Below are 24,053 nucleotides of genomic sequence, written 5' to 3' on the forward strand. Positions count from 1 at the left end.
TTTTTATCAAGTTGAGTTCAAAGTACTTGTGGCCCATTCTGATAGGGGTATCAAATAAGTAGTAGAGGTAGATCTAAGCTGGACAGAGAGATTTGAGTATTCAGCCAATAGATGTACAGCATGAAATCAACTAGGCAGAATGAGGAATGAAAAGAGACCAAAGATCTAACTCGGGAATGCTGTCATTTTCAGAGCAGGGAGAGAAGTTAAGGAAGAGCTTGTAGAGAAGATCAAGGTGTGTCCAGAAAGGTAGAAGGAAAACAAGTATCGTTTCATTGTAAGAAATCTAGATGGAGATAGTATTAAAAAAAGTCAGATCTAATAAGGTAGAGCCTGAAAAGTCACCACTAGATTTGTCAATTAGGAGATTATTTGTAACTTTACCAAGAGACATTTTGGTAAAGTGGTGGAGACAAAATCCATGTTGTAGGAGATGAGTAGTGCAATGTAGATGAGGAAGTGGTTTCAGCTGTGGTCTATTACTTTTCAAGAAATGTTGGCTAAGAAGGGATGTAAAGAGGTGGGGAAGAAAGCCAGAGTCGAGATGTTTCTGTGCTTAAGAGTTGGGTTCAGGAGAGAGCTTACAGAAAGGGAAAAATTAAAATTGAAACCATTTGGAGCCAGAAACTTGGCTGCCATCTTCAATGTGTTCTTCATAATGTTCTTCAAAATCCAAGCAATTACTAAGTTCTGTCAGTTTGACTTTCCATGTGTTTCTTGAGTCTATACCTGCTTCCTTTCCATTACCAATGTGTTAGTTCCATCCTTACCATCTCGTATCTGGACTCTTTAAGTGGACCTATTCCTCCCTTACTCCAGAAACTAAACAAAGCGAACAAAAATGCACCAGGGAAACAGAAAACTTCCCTTCCACACTCTTTGCTAGAAACCGTGGAGATTACAGAAACTAAGGGATCTATGAAAATGTACAGATCTGCCCCTGACAGTTAACTTCTTAAAACCCCTTACTTCTTGTCACTTACAAATGGTGAAAGTCAAGTTTTTTAACAATACACGCAGTACCCCCAGGATTATTCTTTTCCAGCTTCATTTCCTGCCACTCACTGCCTCCCACTTTAATCTTACAACACTAGAAGACTTCTGATCTTTACTACCCTTGTGCCTTGTGCCTCTACACTCCACTGATTTTGTACTTCCTGCAATTACTGTGGGACACCTCTATCTCACCTCTTCCCTAGCAAGTTGTTAGATGCTTCTTTCTGTGTTCCCATAGCACCTTACTTATTTACTGATTGTTACACTTTCTACATTATTATTTTCTCTACCTCTCTCTCTTCACGTTAGAACTTAACAAGTTTTTCTCATTCGTCTCTGTATTCTCCGTGAGTGGCTCAATGCTGGTGGAATCGGCGCCCAGTTCACGTTCACTGAAATGTGAAAAGAGTAATACAAGGAGGTAGTGGCATTTGTCTGGACCTTGGAAGAATGATAGGATGTCACCAAGTTCCCTTTGATGGGGAAGAGGATTCTGTACAGAGTGGCTAGCATACACAAGAGCTTTGAGGCAGTCAAGATGATAATATTTATAGATAATGCTGAAAACTCCCTTTAGACAGGAGAGAAGAGGTGGAAAATGTAATGGCAGATAACGTTAGAAAAGTAAGTTGGGCACAGATGAAATGGAGCCTGGGATGCCATGTTTTAAGATTTTTCTTTCCTTTTTTCCACTGTAGCAGTGGACAACCTTTGTGTATTGTTAAAAAGTAGAAAATAACACCAACTCTTGAATTTTGAGGAAAGGTTCTGTATTTTCTGAAGTATCTGATGTGGATAATCTGTTCCCCCCCCCAAGGTTTTAGTCATGTCTGTTTCTGTTATATTTTATTTTATTTTATTTTATTTATTTATTTATTTATTTATTTTGAGACAGGGTCTCCTTCTGTAGCCCAGGCTGGAGTGCAGTGATGGGAACATGGCTTACTACAGCCTCCACCTCCCAGGCCCAAGCGATCCTGTCACCTCAGCCTCCTGAGAAGCTAGGACCACAGGCATGCCACCACACCTGGCTAATTTTTTAATTTTTTTTGTAGAAATAGGGGTCTTGCCATGTTGCCCAGGCTGGTCTCCACCTCCTGGGCTCAAGCAGTCCTCCTGTCTTGGTCCCTCAAAGTGCTGGGATTACAGACGTGAGCCACCATGCCCAGCCTTTATTTTTTTTCAGTTTCCTTCCTAAAGATAAGATGTTTTGTTTTGTTTTTTCAGTTCTCTTCCTAAAGATTATAGCATGTTGCCCATTTTGGGTATAAGTACTTTCTGTCACTGTTCTTTCATATCTTTAAAAGCAGTCCTTGACGAGTTCTAGATTTGTTTTCTCTCAGAGATAATTATTTAATAATATACCTTGCATTATTTTTTCTTTAATATTAGAAAATATTCTGATACTCACCTACTTTCATATTCCTTAGAAAGCTTTCTACATTTGTTTCCTTTTGGCTGGTAACTTGCTGTTCAGAATTGCTTGTTGAAATTGGTAAACCTGGAAGTGTTAATATACGTATGCTTTTCCAGGTTATTTGTAAAAGTGTTGAAATTGATTTTGCATCATTCTTAAGGGAGACTGACTATTCTTCCTTGACGTTGGGTTATTCCCTTAAGCCAATAATCTAGTTTATGATTGCAAGACCCTCGCAGTTGTGTTTGCGTGTGTTTAAATGTGGTGTTGTCAAGTTGTGGAAGGAAATCCAGGGATTGAATGTGTTTGGGGAACTGTTAGACAAGATTAGGTTAAATAGGGGAATAACATATAGGGTAACAGCCATTGAAAAGCAGTGTGCCTTTTATTTTGTTGCTGTGGAGAAAACAGAAAGCTGTGGCCTATGCTTATGCTCTAGTTGAAGGGAGAATTCTATATTTAAATCAACAGTAAATGTTACAATATAGTTTATATTTAAATGCAAAATTGCATGAGAAACCAGATGAATACCAGCTGAGTAACTAAGAAATCCAGGACAAAGAAAAATCAAGAGGCAAAGTAGGCTGGAAAGCTTCATGAAGGAAATGGGACTTCAGTGAACCTTGAAAGATGAGTTAAAATCTATATAGCTGGAAAAGTGGTTGTGGTTGAGGGGGTGAGAAGTTGCGGGGAAGGCAAGGGAAGGGGCATGAACTAAGATGGGGTGGGACAGTGAGAACAGTATGTTTGCAGTGTAGGGTTTAGAACTGGGTTGGGAGGGTAAATTATTGCCAGGTTATTTATGTAGGTCCTTGAATGTCAGAGTAAAAGAGTTGGAAAGGTGTTTGGGGCTGTATGAAGGGGTATAGGCGGGTGTAGGGGTATATGGGAGGACGTATGAGGAGGGGGGGATGTGAGGTATGTGGGGGATGTGAAGGTGTTGTCAGGTGTGTGAGAGGGTCTTAATGTGGTGTATTCTCTAAAGCAAAATAAAAAAATTAGTAGAGTGAAAAATGTCTGACCTATAAGAAAACCTTCTATATCGTAAATGCCTGTTAGTCGTTGTGATTAGCATAACATTACAGTAAGTATTGGCCTATTTTTTTCCTCTCTTTAATATTCTACTTGATCATCTTTACTTGTTATTAATTTAATAAAAAATGCTACTTATAATCTGAAATAACTCTATATATCTGCCCTTTTTTGATTTAGTCTTTGGGTGAAGTATACCTTGCCAGAATGCTGAATTTAACATGCCACTTCTGATTTTTCTTGTTAGAGTGTTTGAGTCTTGAGAGCAGATGTCACATTTCATACGATTCTTTGGCCTGTCTAGTACCCTGTGGGCTGCCCGGTATGGAGTTGGCACTAAATATTGGAGATCTATGCATTAACCCTTACGTCTTCAGGCTTGGTAACCTATAAAGTCAGTATGCAGTAACTCTGAATATCATAGATAATTGTCGTGAGTCTTTTAGTTGCCAGAACTGTTTACCCTGATTTATCTCATTTCATTCTCCTGTTTAATCCACTGACTATATCGTGAAGACGACCCCATTTTTCCTTCTTCCCTTTTAATGAGTTTCCTTTTTCATTACTTCTCAGTACAGACTGCTTTCTGCATATGTGCCATTCTTTTCCCTGAGTACCCTCTTCCTTCTTTATATACTTCTTTTTATACTTTCCAAATATAGCTAGAATCTTTTTCATATACTGCTTCTATGAAGCCTTTTTTAATTAATCTTTTTTATTCCTTTTAGTCTTTATTCACATTCCTCATGTATTTTGTTTGCCAATAAGCTATAAATTATTTTCAATAAATTTCTAAATTCTTGATATGTTTGATATTCAGAATGAATTGCAGATTCCCGAAGGGCAGAAAAAGACTCTTCTATTTCTTTTGGTGTGTTTCCATAATGTTTTGCATATACTGAGCATTTAGATATGGTTATTGTTACAAGCTCAGTCTCCTGTCCTGTGCCCAGAGCTCATGTGTGGAAAGGTGCCTCCCCTGCTTTATTAAAAGTCCTCTGGTTCTCAGACTTGATTTTTTTTTTTTAATATACATTTGCTAGGAAGAAATTGTTTTTCCTTTGTCAATGTTGAGTAAATGCCAATGAGTTAATATATTAATACTACTTAAATTAGTGGTTGAATATGCTTTATTGTGCACTTAGCTCCTGCTAATAATTTTCTTTGCATTTTAATACCTAAATTCTAAGAACCTGAAGGGACATCAAGAAATAATTTAATTTGATCTGCTTTTAGGTCATGGTTTTATTCAAATAAGAAAATTTGCAGAATATCTAGCCTAGATGTCTCTGCATTTACGTAGGTATGTATAAAATTATAAGTACATTTTTATATCAGATATATCAATATTTTGTGAAGAAAAAGTAAAAAGAAAGAATATGCTGTTTGCTGTATGTTCTAGCAAGCAAAAGTATAGAATGGCTGCTCTTACGCCTTGCACTGCCTTTTCAGTTTCAATGGAATTGAGCAGATATATGTTGAAAAACTCATTGTGTAATATTCTGAGGACTAAGTCTCCTTGTTAGCCATCTGTTAAGATTTCATTTTAAAGACAAACTTGCCTTCTACTCTTTGGGGTCACCTAGAGAGCTGCTTAAATTGCCATCTTCTTGCTCTTCTTTTAATCGACATCTTGTTAATTTTTCTGCTCATTCTCTTCTCTTGTTTCTCCCATTTGCATTCCTCATGACTTGATTTCATTTGTTCGTTGATCTTTGGCATGAGTAGGAGAAAAATAATTTGTTGAATGCCTACTGTATTACAGATTTTTATTTATGAAGATTGCTTGTTCTCTGATGCAAGTTCTTTTACCCAACATAGTGACAAACCTGATCACGTATTTTCCATTTTCTCCTTTGAGTTAGCATTGAAAATATGGAGCCCATGGTTTGATATGTATTTATTCTACCACAGCAAAATTTTAATGATTGATAGCTCACTTCTTAAGTGTGTTCCACCTGCCACTTTTGCATCTACCAAAAAAAGTCATACATTATTTTTGCACATTAGCCATAGTATGTAAAGCCCAATTAAAAGTAAGCCATGCGTTGATGCAAAAAGCTTATTATGTCTTAATGGAAAGTTAATATCATGGATATTCAATGTGTTGTGTAATTGATTTAAAGCATTGATAGCTTACCTTATGTTGTGCTTCATATTTTCAGAATACTTTTCAACAGACATTTCTCTCTCTTGCCCCTTTTCAGTCTGGCAGCAATAGACTGCAGTGATTTTTTTATTTGATGTTCTGGTTTATCACTGCCACTTGTGAAAATTCAAGAAAGTTGTCAATGATGTATTTCTTGGCCCATACAATTAAAGAAGTGTTGATCTCTTCCTTTGACATACAGGCTACTAGATGAACATGGTAGAAGTCTGTGGTCCCTGAGTCATTTTGTTGAGCAGGATTTGTTGTAGATGTTTAAATGCATCCTTTCTGAAAATTATGATTTTTTTTCTTAATAACACATCTTTTAACTCGCAGCATTTTGTATGCATTTAGTTTTACATGTAGATATTTTACAAGTAGAAGTTATACTTGTCTTTCTATAGTTTCCAGGATTTTCTTTTTCCTTTGTTAGAGGTAGCCATTACTTTACCTTCTTGGAGGCACATTTTAAGTACACAGGAGAGAAAGCAGTAAGAAAAGTTCCAGAAATTACTTGAGAGAGTAATTTCCAAGTACAAGATAGGACTGTTTCTAGGGTAGGCAAGAAGGTGGTTTATGTGTTCATTTGTTTGACACCTGTGCCTATTTGTTTGACACCTGTATTGGAGACATTCATGTTAGCTTATTGTTTTCCTTGAAATGCCCACATACATTATTTGTGATGAGACATCATTTTAGATTTTTTAATTGGATGAACTAGTTGATACAACATTGAGGAAATGATTGAACAGATAGAGTGGCTGTGTTATAAGAATGCCTCATATGGCATGGGTTATAATGAGGTCATTGGGACAATCAAGTTTAGCACTATGGAGTGTCTAGAGTGGTGCTACAAAAGAAATGCAATGCCAGCAGCAAACATGAGCCAAAAAATGAAATTTCAGATTTTCGAGTAGCCACATTAAATGTTTTTAAAATAAAATTAATTTTAGTAATGTATTTTATTCAACACAGTATATTCAGAATATCATTTCAATGCATAATCAATATGAACATGATTAATGTGCGTTTTTTTGGTACTAATTTTTTGAAATCCAGTGTGTATCTTGTACTTACGGCACATCTCAATTCATATTAGCCACTTTTCTAGGACTCTAACTATACATGGCTAGTGGCTACTGTGTTGGACAGCTAAAGTCTAGAGCATTTGGTGAAATTGTGAAATTGTGATGATGCCAGGAAATTGGGGAAAGCATAAGAGGAGCAAATATGAATCTCTAAGGTAGACCTTGTGCAGGGAATTCTATAGGAAATTATATACTTTTGGGAGAGAGTCAGAAACTGGTGTGAAATGAAACTTTGATGATGGTGAAACCATTTGGAAGATGAGAATGGCAGAGATTCAAAAGAAAATGAAAATAGGAAACGGCAGAACTTGACAATGGTTAATATTCTATGACAAGGCCAAAATATAATAGTTGGTTCTTTTTAAGAAAAACATCTTTTTCATCCAAGGGCTTTTTAGCCTAGGCTGTGTCTATGTAGCCTGGAGGAGAGAAGTAGTTATTCATGAAACACAAGAGAAGCCATTGAGATCAGCAGATAAAATTGATTGCAGAGGAATAATGTGGATAGCAGGGTGGCATGGAGGATGAATTATGCTAATATAGTAGAGAGGAAGAGTCTGAGGTAAATGATTGATTTTTGTAAAGTAAGAACTGGACAAAGTTCTTGGTGACTTAAGAGCAAATGAAAGATTAGGCAGAATACGACTTAAGAGCAAATGAAAGATTAGGCAGAATACTATATCAGAATTTATTGCTTTGACAGTGAAATAAGATAGGACCTAGTGATAGGGACTTTGGTCACAGTATATAAGTGGTTAAGAGCTCATGCGCTTAACTTTAATCCAGTCTTGACCACTTAACTTTGTATTTCTTTGCAAGTTACAATTATCCAAGTCTCAGTTTTTTCATCCATAAAATGGGCAGAAACACCTACTTCATAGAATTACATGGATTAAATGAGATTATATATGTAGCAACTTTGACTAGTATGACACATCTTCCTGTTATTTGTCTTAGTTTGGGATGTCCAGAGGGGAAAAAAAGAGTTACCATTGTGTTTTCTTGGAATACATGTTTATATCACATCTTCTAAGTTGTTACCCCTTAAAGCAGTTTTCAGAGTTCAGCTTGGTGAAATCTCTTGATCAGTAGTTGATGAAATTTCTTTATACATAATTCCTATTAGGTGAAGAAAGAAGTTTCTAAGTCTCATTTTGTGATTGGTGTTGATAACAAAAATGAGGACAGACGTCTGGGATTGAGGCTCAGCTCCACCATATAATGACCTAATCACTTCATCTGTCTGGGTCTTAGTAGGACTTGATTATTTCTCAAACAGTGGTGTGAGGACCTCTGGCATTAGAATCACTTTGGTTGTTAGATAAAAATACAGATTCTTGAGCTGCACGTTAGGGCTGCTCAGTCAGTCTCTGAGAGTAGAGCCAAGGAAGTTTTATTTAACACTCAAATATAGCTGTTGCATATCACATCCAATTGGAGAACCACTAGAATGGATGATTCTAAGATCTGGTTTGGTTCAAGATGAATCTACTACGCACTGTGTTAATCTAGAGTAGGAGTTGGGTAGGAATAATAATACCTATTCCTGTTTACAACATAGGATTGTTGTGGGGGATGAAATAAGATATTTTTAAGTTTGTAAAAGTAGGTTTAAGTTAAAAGATATTTGAAGTTTAGACTCCTGTAGATTGTAACATCTAAAGGGCAGTGACTTTTCTGTACTAGGTGAGTCTAGGTGGCTCATAGTTGTCATTAAGTAGTTTTTAATGACAAATTTCCTGTCCACCAAATTATGAGCTTATTTTTATCTCTTTCATCCACATTTAATTTTTTGCTTATTTTACTTGTGTAGAGGCGAAGCGGGATTATAGACGTTCAAACCAGATGGATATATAATTTGAAATATTAATATCTTTAAATTTAGAGGTTTAGAGTATGTCTGTATTATAAATTTTTTTCTCACAATCTCTGTAACTCATTAATCATTTAAGGTAGATTGTTCTGTTTAAGGATTATCTGTAATCTACCCATAATACTCTTTTCCGTCAGTTAACCTCTTCTGCTCTCAATTAATGATAAAACCAACCCAGAACAAAAAGCCACCCTACCGTGAGTGTACTTTATGGGGATAAAATACAATCTCCCATTTTCTCCATTTCCAGAGAGATATATATGCTCTCTTATTGAGCAGTGTAACTACTTTGTGTTCATTACAGTGTTTTGTGCTTTAAAAATTTTTATTTAATCCTAAACATAACTAATAGAATCTCTTTTTTCCCCTGTGGAAATAAAAAAACTGCTTATTAAAAATGCAGAGCCCCAGACGAACAGTACACTTTGAGAAAATTTCACTGCGTCTGGAATAGGCCTGGAAATCAGCATTTTGATGATTTTGATGGAGGTTGTGCACTGTGAGAAACATTGCTCTGTTTCTTATTACCTCCAGAGGCATAAATATGTAGGTACTGTCTACATAAAATAAATTAGGAATGGTATGCTTCCAGCTTGAAAATGAACAAATAAATGTACACCAGAACTCCATGTATGTTGGTGTATGTTTCACATAGGAACTGAAGATGATATTAGCACAGATGTCAGATAAAGGGACAAACCTACCATCCACAGGTTACAAGTGTTTAGTATTACAGAAAACATTTTTATAAAAAGGAAGATCATAAGACATGTAACCTCTCAAAGTTTATACTTCTCAGCCTTCCCTTTTAGGTTAGCTTCAGGGATCTAGAAACATTACCATCCATTACAGAAAACTGTGAAAGATTATGTGGCAAAATAAACAGGGAAGCAGAAATAGAATAGACAGTGTACTTCTGTTAAGAAAAAGTACTTATATTAAGAAAAACTATTGAGCTTTATTGGATACCGAGTACTGTGCTCTTGCAAGCATCTTCTACAGCGCTAGTGTTCACCTCTTAAAAGCGTTAAATGATACTGTCATTGCCTTCATTGCCTTCAATCCTCAGTTTTTGGTCCTCTTTCCTCTTCCTCATTTAAACAGTCTACTCACTGTTATTCTATTCTTGTAATTTGTCTCACTTTTTTGGCTTCCATGACTTCTTGCTTTTCTTTTTTATTGTATAGTATAAATACAAAATGAATAAAACAGCTTCTAAAAGAAAATTTAAAATGTATCAAAAGTGAGCAAAAAATTTAAATTTGGTTTAATAAAACCCATTTTCTTTATACCATTGTTGCTGTTTTTTCTTTTAGGTATTTACCCCAAAATTATGCCTTGAGGCATATGCCTCAAGGTTGAGGTATATGCCATAAATTGCTTATTTATATTTTTAAAATGCTAATATTAAAGGCTGAGATCTTGGACTGTGTGGCACCTAGGGACATAATTCTCATCAGCCTATCACTGTCATTCACTTCATCAGACTTACAAGGGATTTTAACACCTGTAGATATGTAAGTTCCTCTTGGGCTCTTTCATTGCAGTTGTTTCCTCTTCTTAATTTGTTTTTAAAAAGCAGAATTGTTCTTTATTAGAAATTGGAGCAGGTGGATGAAAGTGATAAACAAGGAGAGGATATGTGAGTTCCACTAGGAATTGGTCTTAAAATTTAGTGGAGGGCCAGGGATTAGAATTGGTGACCCCTGACTCATCTGCCAGCCAGTTGCTTAAATTGAGAGCAGTTCTGATAGACACAGTTGTTCATTGTGTCCTTTCAACTACATTTTGTCTTCTTCTGTGTGTTGCTCCTGTCCCTTCACCATGTCCTCATTGCACAGATATGCCACTGAGTTTGAAAAGGGATAACTGGTAGCCTTATTAGTAAAGCTGCTGTGTCTCTCTATTCTTTTACTTTTTTCTACACGTGTCTTAATCGCAGGATTTTATGCTCTGGGTGGACCTGAACGTAAAAGTTGGCCAGCTGTGGCCTTATTTAGTTTTTGGCATTCCAAAAGTAGCTTTTAACATGGAGAAAAGTGACCTATTATTTGAACTTTTTTGAATCTTTTGGTATCTTTCAGTGGCCCACTAGTAAGAATTTTTTTGTCTTATGTTTAAATGTTTCACTAATAGAAGACTGGGAACAGTTCCCAATAATTATTATGGTTCTGTGGATCTTTGTTTTTTAAGAAAATGATGGATGTAAACATTTCTCTGAGGAAAGAAATGGGGGAATGACATTCAGGATAGGTTAACAAAAGTCACAAAGTTTTTTTCAAGACATTTGTTTTATTAAAACATAAGCAAGGTGCTTGCTTTGGCAGCACATATACTAATATCGGAATAATAGAGAAAACATTAGCATGGCCCCTGGTCAAGGATGCCATACAAATTCATGAAGAACATAAGCAAAGAAAGATATATCACCTTGTTAATTTAACTCTTCCACTATTGAATTTAAAGTAAGAAGTTAAACTTTGTTTATTATTCTTTAGTTCTACTTTTTCTGAACAAAAAATTGCTTTTACTCTTTGCTTAGTAAACAGTTTTTCTTATTTTATTAGTTCACATAGATAGTAAAACTTATCAGTCATTGATTATTGTTGAAGTAAACATGACCTTTCAAGTGAAAGTTATATTAGTGAAGTTGATAAAATTTGTAAACTAAATGTGAGTAATAGGCTTTACAGATGTTTGTATGAAAGCTTTCTGTTTCTGTAGGGGGCTAGTCTAGACTGTGTTGTCCATGTTCTGTTGCTGTGTCTTATCTGTGTTCTGCTGTAACTTTGATCCTTGCTTTAAACTTTACATTTATCATGCTGCTTTTTTTACTCTTTGAAAACTGTATTTCTCAATTACCGACTATACAGAGAAATGTGAATACTTATAGTAGAAGCTGTTGCCTGTAGTATGTGATTTTTTTTCCATTAAATTATGAGGGCAAAATCTATAGAGCTACTATTAAAATAATTCTTTGTGGTAATTAACATAGGACAGAACTGTCTTTTTGTTAGATTTTAGGCAGTGTTAATATAGCAAGACTATAAAAGTGTCAGAGAAAAATTTTTTATTTTGGTTTACAAGACAAAGAATTAAGCTGGATTTGGAGGAAATGTTTTTAATTGTAAACGTGAAAGATTTAAATTAAATATACTTTGGAATATTAAGCAAAAACATGTGTGTGAATCTGATTTTATTATTCCTGCTACTCTTCTTTTATAGTACTTACATAAGCCAGTATCGAAAACAACTTTGGTGATTGTTGAAAGGTGTTGGGTTGAGATTTTTACCTTTAAAGTGGACAGACATGACTTTTACAAATAAGACTTTTACTTTTTTTTTCTTTATTAAGAAAGAGGCCAGGAACTATGAACTAGATTTAGATATTTATCTGATTTAGAATGTCTATCTGAAATTTTTGGTTGCCTTTTCTCTGAGTTTGAGGGGAAGACTGCCCTTGTTTTGTGTTACAGTGACTTAGGGATTTTTAGAGAAAGGTTATTAAAGTCTTTCCTAGGCTGGGCATGGTGGCTCATGCCTGTAATTCCAGCACTTCAGGAGGCCGAGGTTGGTGGATTGCTTGAGCCCAGAAGTTTGAGACTAGCCTGGGCAACATGGCAAAACCCTGTCTCTACAAAAAAATACAAAAAAAAGCTGGTGTGGTGGCAGCCACCTGCAGTCCCAGCCATTTAGGAGGCTAGGGTGGGAAGATCAATTGAGCCCAGCAGGTTAAGGCTGCAGTGAATTGTTACCATGCCACTGCACTCCAGCCTGGGTGACAGAAAGAGACCTGTCTAAAAAAAAAAAATCTTTTTTTGGAGGAAAAGGTAATGGTTATAGAAAAATCATATAAGCTTAACTGATTATTTTAATTTTTTAAGAGTTTAGAGAATAGTATGATAGTTTCTTGGGAGTAGACCATATGGTAAATGTATGTTTTTCAAACTTACTAAATGCAATCAAACTGTTTTCAGTGGTTTAAGAAGTATTTGCAAATTAGAGATGATATTTTGCTTTTTTTCATTTCATTTTGTGAACTGGTGATAACTGTTTTTCAACTTTGTTTTACTCTGTTTTGTGTTGCTATTACAGAATACCTGAGAGGAGGTAATTTATAAAGAACAGAAATTTCTTCTCTTACAGTTCTGGAGACTCCAAGATCAAGGCAAAGGCATCAGGTGTGGGTCTGTTTACTGTGTCCTCACAGGGCAGAGGGCAGAAGGACAAGAGACAGCCCACTCCTAAAAGCCCTTTTTATAATGGCAATAATCTGTGACCTAAACGCCACCCATTAGGCCCCACCTCTCAATACATTCGCAATTAAATTTCAACATAAATTTTGGAAGGGGTGAACATTTAAACCATAGCAAACTTTTTCAAACTTTTTCTCAATGTTTTAGTCCACTCCATTATCTCACCTATTAAAAGGAAGTTAGGGATGGGGAGAAAGTGGTACAAAGAATGTATCAAGGCCTGAGATAGTTTATGTTCAAAGAGTGTCCACTTGTCTGATGTGAGTTGAGGCTAAAGAAGAGCCAAACTGTGGAAAGGCCTGTAAGATTTGTTAAAGATTTTGATTTTAAGGCCAAGGGTAGTGGGAAGCCATTGAATGGCTTTAAGTTGGGGTAGTGACTTGATTTTGTTTGCTTTAGTAAATTGTCTGACTTCTGAATGAAGAACTGATTGGGTGGGATAAAATGGAAGCTGGGAGATCAGTTAAAGAGGCTGTTGCTATAGTCCAGGGAGAGATGTTGGTGACTTGCAATAATAACCTTCCAGTGATACTCACATTCTTTAAAAATCTAACTTAGATTTTCTAATTCTAATGCTTATGCCTTAAACCTCTTCCCTGATGTTCTTTTTTGTTGTTGTTTCAATTCTCTATAAATTCTCATTTGACAAGCTAGATAACATGGTTTTATTGTTTTACTGATTAAGAGTGCTAGTATAAATGGGTGATACCTTTATGACTAATATGAATTCCTTTATAGAGGGTTTATTTACTTTCTAAGGTATCATTACTACCTACCATCAAGAAGCTGTTATGGTTGCTGCTCTGTATTATCAAGCAGTGATGACTAGTAAGCATTTTTTAATTAAAAAAAATTTTTTTATAGCAGGTTCTTGCTATGTTGCTTAGGCTGGTGTTGAACTCCTGTGCGTAATTCTCACACCTCTGCCTTCCAAAGTATTGGGATTACAGGCATGAGCCACTGTGCCTGGCCCCAGTAAACATTTTTTAATGCCAACTCAGGATACTTCAATCATTTTTTTATATTTCTTTATTAATCTTTTTATTTTCTAAAGTCAATTTTAAGGCAAAAATCTACTCTTTCCAGAGGTATTAACATGATTTTAAAAATAATAAAGTACCTTGATAAAGATGTATACTTGAAATCCTCTGTCTTTATGATCTTCTGGTTACTTGTCTATCATGTCTTCCTTCTGTCTTACCTTGCAGGATAAATTAGAATAGGCCTTAGTTGAGTTTCAAAATTATTGAAAGATTTGTGAGTTCTTTTACTTTCTACTTGTTGTGCCTTTTGAAAACTGAGCTTCTCATTTTTCTCTTCCTTTCAAGAAGTTAGCTATTTCTTAAACTTTGGAATTACTTTTTTACTATTTCTGCTTAATACCTAGGTGTCAAAGTGCCTGCAACTAGTATGACAGCATTAGATATTTGTTGAATGCAGAAGATGCTGTACCTGTGTGAAAGACATAGTGTCCTCTAAGATTTCTTGTAGCATGTCACCAGGATAGATTTCAAAGTGTCCTGCCCAGGGGTGGAAGGGCTAGAAAGGGTAAAATTTTCTCATTCTGAAGGGGAAAACATTGGGCTCCTATTTTTCCCTCTTTGTTTAATGGAAATCTATCCCTTTTATAATGTTATGAGAAGCTTACTTATATTGGTTAAAATGAGAAGAAAGCAGGTCTTTTCTTAAAACCATTTCCCCTACCCCATTTTTAATTATTAAAAAGGCACAGGGAAGTTGAGATCTGGAACATTTTCAGGCTTTCTTGGCCTGTCCTAGCAAAGCAGTCCTAAATGTGGTCCCAGGTGTTATTCAGTTGAATGATAAATCCGAAGTTTTGTGATTTGCTCTTTTCCTGGTTCCTGTTGTTCTATATATACTTTTTGTATTTAGGAAAGTGAAGTTTTTTGATAGTTGATTTTAAAATCAATGTCTTTGTTCTGGGCTACCAACCAAATAATAACAATTTGAAGTATATTTCTTCCCAAAAAGATGTCAAGTCATTTCTTAAGAGTGTTAGAACAGTTACCTTTAAAGATGAAATGATTCTTGGTTGTGATGCCTTCATATTGTAATTTTTCTGCCTGTACATCAATGTGTCTGTATCTGTGACTTGAATTTTTTTTTTTCTTTCCTTTAGGTCTTTTTGGAGAAAACATTATAATGGATGTCTAGTTATTTAGTAATTGAATGCAGGTTAGTTAGCATCTTTTTTTTTCTCCTCTCAAGAAGCTGCTTTGTGTGTGTGTGTGTGTGTGTGTGTGTGTGTGTGTGTGGTTTTTTTAATATTAGATTGACAGGGCCTAAAATGTTGCATTGCCAATACAGAAATTTTATTTGAAAATTTATTCTTTTTTCATATATCTAACTTGTCTATCATTAAGTTTGTGAGAGGATAGGAAAAAAAGATGCTAACTAACCTGCATTCAATTACTAAACTAAGTAACAACAAGCCCTGTGTAGAGTATCTTCTGTATTTAGAGAAAGGTTTAAGAAATTTAAGTCCTCTAAAAATTTTGTTAATACAAAAATGTACCATTTGTGTTGAACTGGATCTAAAATTTAAGTGAATTAAGAAACAAACTATTAAGAATTATTTTAAAAGGGTGGCTGCTTGTCTCTTTTATAAAAGGAAATTCTACCATTACAAATTTGCTACTCTCTTTGGGACTCTAAAACTTTTATGTCGAGGCATTTTAAGAAAGAGATTTGAGAAATTGATTGAGTTATTCAAATTTTGGTCTGTATCCAGGTAGATATATATTTATTTGGAGCCATCTATGTGGGGATAATTAGTCATTTAAGTGTTAACAATATCGAAATACGTTTTAGATGCTTGCCTTTGTAATTTGTCAGGAATTAACATTAGAAGTCCTTAAATAAGGCTAGATGCAGTTGCTCATGACTGTAATCCCAGTACTTTGGGAGGCCCAGTGGGGCGGATCACTTAAGGTCAGGAGTTCGAGACCAGCCTGGCCAACATGGCAAAACCCTGTCTCTACCAAAAATACAAAAATTAGCTGGGTGTGGTGGCGTGCGCCTGTAATTCCAGCCATTTGGGAGTTTGAGGCAGGAGAATCGCTTGAACCTGGGAGGCAGAGGTTGTAGTGAGCCGCTAAGATTGGGCCACTGCACTCCAGCCTGAACAACAGAGTGAGACTCTGTCTCAAAGGAAAACAGCAACAAAAAGAAGTCCCTAAGTAACTAGTGGTTAAATGTTGACTTCCAAGTATTTTTACTCTCCTTACACATGCCACATGCACATTGTCTAGTGCCACAACATATAATGTTTATATTTTTAGTTTATTCTGTGCTAGTTGTGCTTTTAGTTTAGTAATAGAAATATATTACTTTAGTTAGATGGATGGAATCTTGTAATGTTTTGTCAGACTGATAGTAAGTACTAAGTATGGGGTATTACAGACAAGAGGAAAAAAAATTTCTGGGAAGAAAGCCAGACAATGTTTGTGTTTTCCTTTAGAAGTGATTGGTGATGGGAAGGGGCTTAGTTAAAAAAAAAAAAATTAGATTGACAGGGCCTAAAATGTTGTATGGCCAATGCAGAAATTTTATTTGAAAATTTATTCTCTTTCTTCATATATCTAACTTGTCTATCAAAAGTCTTTTGGGACAGTGTGGACTTTATGATAACTTTTGAACAGTGTTACCTTTCATAGCACTTGAAAGCAACCCAGGGCAGCGAAATAGGAAAGGTAACTGCCTCTAGGATGTGTATCAATATAGAAAAGAAAGGATATCAAAAGACTCAATGTGTAGTAAAATGAGTTTTTTTGTTTTTGTTTTTGTTTTTTTTTTTTGAGACGGAGTTTGCTCTTGTTGCCCAGGCTGGAGTGCAATGGCACGATCTCAGCTCACCACAACCTCCATCTCTGAGGTTCAAGCAGTTCTTCTACCTCAGCCTCCCAAGTAGCTAGGATTATGGGCGCACGTTACCACACCCAGCTAATTTTTGTATTTTTGGTAGAGACAGGGTTTTGCCATGTTGGCCAGGCTGGTCTAAAACTCCTGACCTCAGGTTATCTGCCCGCCTTGGCTTCCCAAAGTGCTGGGATTACAGGCATGAGCCACTGTGCCTGGCAAAATGAGTTTTCAAGTAGGAAAGAAACTATATAATACACAAAAGTAATAAACAAGACATTTAGATTTTTTTTTAATACTCATAATCTTGTTTCTTAAAAGTTGAAGCAACATAGTTATGAAAAAAACTTGGTGATTATGGCCTGTTAAGTGATTCTATATCCATTGTTATTTAAGGTCATTATGAATTATCAGCTTACCATCTTCTACTGTATTTAAAGCTATTCTAATATATATTGTTAATTTTCTTCATTAGCTGGTTTTAAATGACCAAATATTGCTTTGATGGAAATGTTTGTGATGAGGTTTTTATGCTTTGTTTTATTTTTGTTTTTCAAATTTCTCACTCTTAACATTGCTGGTTCCTCAAAGATGATTTCACATTATCTTCATAGCAAGCAGAAGTGATCCATTTTTACTCTTTCTGTGACAGATTGATGTTTTATTAAAAAGAGGGCCTGCATCTTCCCAAGTAAAATAAAGCACTAAACAAACCCTTAATGTAGGTAGTGTCTTTTCAGTGTAATTGACACTTTTAGGTTGGTTTTAGCAGGAACTAGTAGGAACTATTGTGTACATGTTTGTTTCCTTAATTTTTTTAGGAGCTCTGTTCTGATTTTGAGAATTTACCTTTTATCTCTTATTCTTCTAAATTTATGCCCGATTTTGTTTTTTTGTGCATTCAAAAAAATAGCCTATAAATTCTGTTGCAAGTATTGGCCTCTAGCTGCAGTCACCATTATCCCTTCTCCCCGCAAAGAAGAACATCTAATGTTAGAAATCTGTTTTGCACAGCCTAGTTAAAACTTGTATTTACTTATACCTGTTTTGATGTAATTCATCTTATGAGTTAGGGCCAGAGAACTGCATGGAACTATTTTAATCTTAAAACCCGGGCATTTGTAGATACTCTACACATTTTGTGGCTGTAGGCAAAAAGAATTTTCTGTTGTGTGTTAGGTATTTTTGAAGATGCCTAACTTATTCTGGGCAATATACAGTGTGTCTTTCATGACAGTAAGACTAAAATATTAGGAAGATAATTAGCAGTGAAGTGAAGCATAGGATAATTATGTATAGAAGCAAGCTTTGTTTTCTCAGAAGTTTATAAGATAAAACAGCTAACTACCCAACCCAATAAACCAAATCATTTTTATCTTTTAGTTTCTTATGCTTAGGGAAAACAAATAAGGGTCTGTGGAAGGCAAAAGCTTCATCTCTGTATTCTAATTTGACAATGCATTTGATACCTGTGGCCATTTAATCAGCATAGATATTGTATACCCCTTGTTTTTATTGGGTAGTTAGTATAGTGTCCTGAGTTTTGTTCTGTTCCAACAGTTTACTCATTGTTTTCTGATTAATCTTTAAAATACTACCTCTATTCTTTTGATGACTTCCAAACCTCTCCTGGCTATACCCAATACTACAGAATATAGAATGCTCTAGTCCAATGAGGGCAGTCTTGTCAAACACTCTGGTTATTCACAACCCTGTTTATTTGGTCTTCATCTTCCCAACCTCTGTTTAACTTACAGTTCTGTGTCTCCTTAATAGCCCTGCTTTAGTTTCATTTTCTCTGCAAAGCCCTCTTTTTTCTTACTATTCTAGGCCTTGTGAATTGTTGATTTAGTGCAAATGTAACTGAATTCCTATACTGTGCTAGGCACTGATGATAATTCATCTGCATATGTCCAGTATTAAGCAAAGTTTTCTCTAAAAAAAAATTTCTAAAAAAAAGTCATCTTATATTTGAGTCCTTAAAAAGTTTTTCATATTTTGAGCTCTCTCTCCATTATTTTATTTTGAATAGAAGTATAGTATTTGGAGAAGATAGAAGAGCTTGAAATGATGTCAGTCAGTACTCGTTTTAAAAGTCTGTAGAGGTTTCCTGAGGGAATAGATAAAAGGGTATAGTAAAAAGTTTAAACAAATTAGAAATTATTTGTGGGCAGGGAGTTATACTCTTATAATTTGTTGTGAAAAAAGCCTTTACAATCACTTTTAAAAGAGTTATGTAAGCAGTTACATTGTGAAGATCATAGTATGTACCTGTAGCACAATTAAAAAACCAACCATCTTAGAATCATGTGAATGGATATTTGTGGCTTGGAAAAACATTTTCAATGATGGTATTATGACTTCTAAAAGTATTGTTTCTCAGAACAACTTAAATGGAAGTAAAGATTATTCACTTTGTGATACTTACAGGTCACTCAAAAAGAAAGTAACGAGATGATACTTGGTGAAGATGTAGGTAAAATTTGAATAAAGTTATTTTGTAAAATTTATGTGCTTTGTGATTTTAAAACATTCATAAGACTAAATTAATAAAATTATATATTGGACTGTATGATGTACATGGAAAGGTTTGTATATTTCAAATTGGTAAAAATTTAAAAGAACTTTTTATTGGGGAAGATTGGGAAATCCTTTGTGTTGAGATTTGCCTGGTACTCATTTATTTATGGTAGCTTGCAAGTTTCTGGGCAGTAGGATGATTATTAAGCATAGTCAGAGACTGTTAAATAATACCTACTGAACTAATAAAATTCTGTATACATTTACTGGTTGATGCCATGAAAGATTGTACTATACCAGAATTTTCCAAGTACCTAAAATCATTCTTTTGTATTCTTGATACTTTAAAAAAATTATACTGTAAGATGTTTTGGATTAAAACCATCATTCAGTTTAATCCATCTTCTATAGCTGATTCTTTGGACTTGTGGTTTGTCCCCAGAGTGGCAGGAACAATGACACGTGAAATTTCGGGAAAGAAGAATTGCTTTTTAAGTTGGATTTATTACATTTGAAACTTCATTAACTCTTCCCAGAGGACTAAGTTGCCTGTGGTAGGCACAAGTTCAGGAAAGAGATTGTTTCATACCTCTTTATACTATTTCTCAATGACTTTTTGATGATTTCAGACAGCATTAGAATGTTTTTCCAGAAATTCCTCAAATTTGTAAGTTCCCGAAACAGTTCTTACTTTTCTGCTTAACATTGGTTGCATACATAGGAGAATTGTGATAGGTAAGCTAGTCACAGGACTATGAAAGATATTGTCATCTTAATCAGAAAAAAGTGTAGTGAAATTGATAATTGTAAAAGATTTACATTTCATCCACCTGTTTCAAAGAGTAGAGGGAAATGAGTAGTAGTTGGGTTTTTATTCAGTTATAATTTGTTTTTGCATTTTATCATTCATTAAGTACTGTTTGTGTTAAGAACTCAAGTAAGATGGATAGTCTTAGACCCTAGTGGCATCCCTTTTTTTTTTTTTTGGAACGTTTGTTTTACATTGATTTAATTCAAAGCTGCAGACCACAAAAACTCCTTAATGCCAATGATAAAATTGTTAGGTATTTCATCATATTGAGAGTGACACATTCTAAGCAACTATAACTGTACTGTACAAGAAGACAAGGCTGAGTGCTTGGCTCACACCTGTAATCCCAGCACTTTTGGAGTCAGAGGCAGGAGGATCTCTTGAGGCCAGGAGTTCAAGACCGGTCTGGGCAAAATAGCAAGACCTTACCTATACAAAAAATAAAAATAATTAGCAGTATGTGGTGGCACATACCTGTTGTCCTAGTTACTTAGGAGGCTGAGGAAGGAGGATCGCTTGAGCCCAGGAGCTCAAGTCTACAGTAAGCTATGATTGCACCACTGCATTCCAGCCTAGGCTATAGAGCGAGATCTTGTCTCAAAAAAAAAAAAAAAAAAAAAAAAAGTTTAAAGAAGGGAAACTAGTGAAAATGTGATTAAAGAATGTAATAGTTGGAAGAGTTTGGGAAAAAAAGAACTCTTTAATTTTATATTAAGCTACATCCAGATATTTTTTGATTGACTACATCTATTTGTCAATTTACGAAATATTAATTGAATGCCTTCTGAGTTTCAAGAATTGTGCTAGATATTAGGGATTCAGTCATGAAAATATTACACTATTTGCTTGCAGGAAACTGACAGTCTGGTGAAGGACCTGCCATTCTATCACCACCTTCTATCTTCTTTCTAAATAAAGACATGTCAGTTTAGGCCATTCTAACTCATATCTTCTCTGGTCCTTAAATCAGGTATCTATCATTATTTTTATAAAAATTAATTTTTTAATTGACAAATAATTGCATATATTTATTATCAACATGGTTTGAAATATGTATATGTTGTGGGATGGCTAAATCAAACAAATTAACATATCTATTACCTCACATATGCAGTACTTATTTTTTATGGTGAGAACACTTAAAATCTAACCCCAATGGAATTCTGACATGTAGAAGAACGTATATAGACAACTGATTTAAAAATCAGAGAGTAAATATAAAACAATTACATTGGATTGCAAGAAGTGTGCACTTTGGGAGAAGGAGGAGTCCTGATTAAAAGATTTTTAAGATTTTATTATGCGTACCTTGAGAAAACTTGGAAATTGTCACCATATGAGAGGTTTTTCTGGGAGGCTTTCTACAAGAGCTGGGCTTTCCGGAACTACTGGGATAATAGAGTGAGGACATTCAAAATGTATTTGCCTGAACCATGTCTGATTGCTCCAGCTCCATTTGTTGGAAAAGCTATTCCTTTTCCATTGAATTGCCTTTGCTTATTTGTCAAAAACAAATTAGACGTGTTTGTATGTAGATCTCTTTCTGGGTCCTATATCTTTTTCACTGATCTATGTTTCTGTCCCTCTGTCAGTACCTTGCTGTCTTTATTATTGCAGTTACATTTTAAGCCTTAACGTCAGGAAAGCGGGTAGTGATTTCTCCCACTTTATTATTATTTTTCAAAAAAGTTTAGAATATACTTGTTTACAGTGAAACTTGCTGAGATTTTGATATGAATTGCATTACACCTATCCATCAATTTAGGGAGAATTGACATCTTTATGTTCAATCTTCCAATCCATGAACAGTTTGTCTTTCCAAATGTTTAGGTTTTATTTGATTTCTTTCATCAGCATTTTAAAATTTTAATCATAGGGATCCTATACATGTTTTGTTAAATTATATCTAAGTGTTTTATTTTTCTTCGGAGCAACCGTAACTGGTGTTGCATTTTTAATTTTAGTTTCACTTGTTCGTTGTCACCAAATAGAAATGCAATTGATTTTTGTGTTTTGTTCATCTATCCTGTGACCTTACTTAATTCACTTATTAGTTCGGGGGCTTCTTCTTCTTATTAGTTCGGGGGCTTCTTCTTCTTCTTCTTTTTTTTTTTAAAGATTCCTTCGGAATTCCTCCGTATACCAGAATGTCATCTGCAAATAGAGGGAGTTTTATTTTTTCCTTTCTAGACAGTATGCCCTTAAGTTCTTTCCCTTGCCTTATTGCAGTAGTTACAACTTTCAGTACTGTGTTTCAGTACTGTGTTAGAGTGTTGAGAGTGAAATTGTTGACTTGTTTCTGAGCTCAGCGAAAACATTTGTTGTTTTACCGTTAAGTATGACATCAACTGTAGGTTTTTTGGTAGGTGCTTTTTATGACATTGAGTAAGTTCCCTTCTATTCCTAGTGTACTGATAGTTTTTTTTATTATTATGAATAGTATTCAGTTTTATCTAATGCTTTTTCTGCAACCACCGATATGACCATATTATTTTTCACTTTTAGTCTGTTGATTTGTTAGATTGTGTGATTGATTTTCGAATCTTGAGACAGCCATGTATGTCTGGAGCAGATCCCACTTTGCTGTGATGTAATACTTTTAAAAAATATATTGTTGGATTCTCTTTGCTAAAATTTTGTTGAGGACTTTTGCACCTAAGTTAATGAGAGATACCGGTCTGTGTTTTTCTTTTTGGGCTTTGTTTTTGATATCGAGATGATACTGGTCTCATAAAATGAGTTGGGAAGTCTCTTTTGTTTCTGGAAGAGGTTGTATAAAATTGGTGTTGATATATTAATCATGTTTTTAAAAAACAAAACTTGAGTTGTCCTCAGATAGAGTTGCTTGAGGTGAAAATTTTCTCATTGAAGTAGACTTTTGGCCGGGCGCGGTGGCTCACGCCTGTAATCCCAGCACTTTGGGAGGCTGAGGCGGGCAGATCACAAGGTCAGGAGATTGAGACCATCCTGTCTAACACGTCTCCACTAAAAATACAAAAAAAAAAAATTAGCCAAGCTTGGTGGCTGCCGCCTGTAGTCCCAGCTACTTGGGAGGCTGAGGCAGGAGAATGGCATGGACCCAGGAGGCGGAGGTTGCAGTGAGCCGAGATCGCACCATTGCACCCCAGCCTGGGCGACAGAGCGAGACTCCGTCTCAAAAAAAAAGAAGTAGACTTTTGCAGAGTTATGGTAAAACATTTTACCAAATTTCAGATTCTGTGTATTGCAGTTTTTTTTTTAATGGTAGGAAGAGTGAAGCAGTCAGTACTAGTCAGTAAACCATAAGCAGTACTTTGAATATAGAACTATTATATAAATTAACTCATACTAGATTATGTGATTAGACTTACTGATTTACTGTAAACTGAGTGTGAATTATGGTTCTGGAAAAGAATTTGGAAATTGAATCAATCTGCTTGATTTTACAGATGTGGAAACAAGGTAGTGAGGGGTTTGGTACCTTGTCCAAGGTCACAGTTTGTGAAACAGATTCCAGATTCAGGCCAACTCTATTAAGCCAGTGGGTTTTACGTAGGGAGGAACATTAGATTACCAGTGGGTCTTTGCAGAAAAACAACAACAAACCCCACACATGTGCATATACTATATTCTGTATACATTAGAAGTAGCAGCCCTTCTTCTATAGAATACAGGTGAGACAGATTACCAGAGGAGTTTGCAGTATGTCAGTTCATGCTATTTTTTCTTCCGTAGTTGAGAGGAAGTCCATGGCACCATTAGTATAGTGTGTGTGTGTGTGTGTGTGTGTGTGTGTGTACACACATACATGTACTCTTTATATATAGTAGCATGTATATATATAGTGTATGTATGTGTATATTTATATATATTCTCAAAATAAACTTTTCAGCTCCCCATTCCCAGGACCTACATAATGGCACTCAGACATATGAATGTGAGAAAATATAGAGGGGATTCTGATGCACATCATTGGTTAAGAACTGTTGTACTAAACCCTGCATGCAAACCTTTTATACTTATTTATTTCTTTTGAAAATGTCAGTAGTAACT

The 24,053-nt window shown here is 35.2% G+C and overlaps 1 protein-coding gene and 1 pseudogene across 2 annotated transcripts in view; both read left to right on the forward strand.

The window, feature by feature from the left end:
• ACVR2A (activin A receptor type 2A) overlaps positions 1-24,053 on the forward strand; it is an 86,371-nt gene that overhangs the window by 22,030 nt on the left and 40,288 nt on the right. The window lies entirely within an intron of this gene.
• On the forward strand, positions 10,867-10,982 carry LOC115933826 (uncharacterized; annotated as a pseudogene).

This window comes from Gorilla gorilla, chromosome 11 (genome assembly GCF_029281585.2).
Source record: "Gorilla gorilla gorilla isolate KB3781 chromosome 11, NHGRI_mGorGor1-v2.1_pri, whole genome shotgun sequence".
In the NCBI taxonomy this organism is placed as follows: Eukaryota; Metazoa; Chordata; class Mammalia; order Primates; family Hominidae; genus Gorilla; species Gorilla gorilla.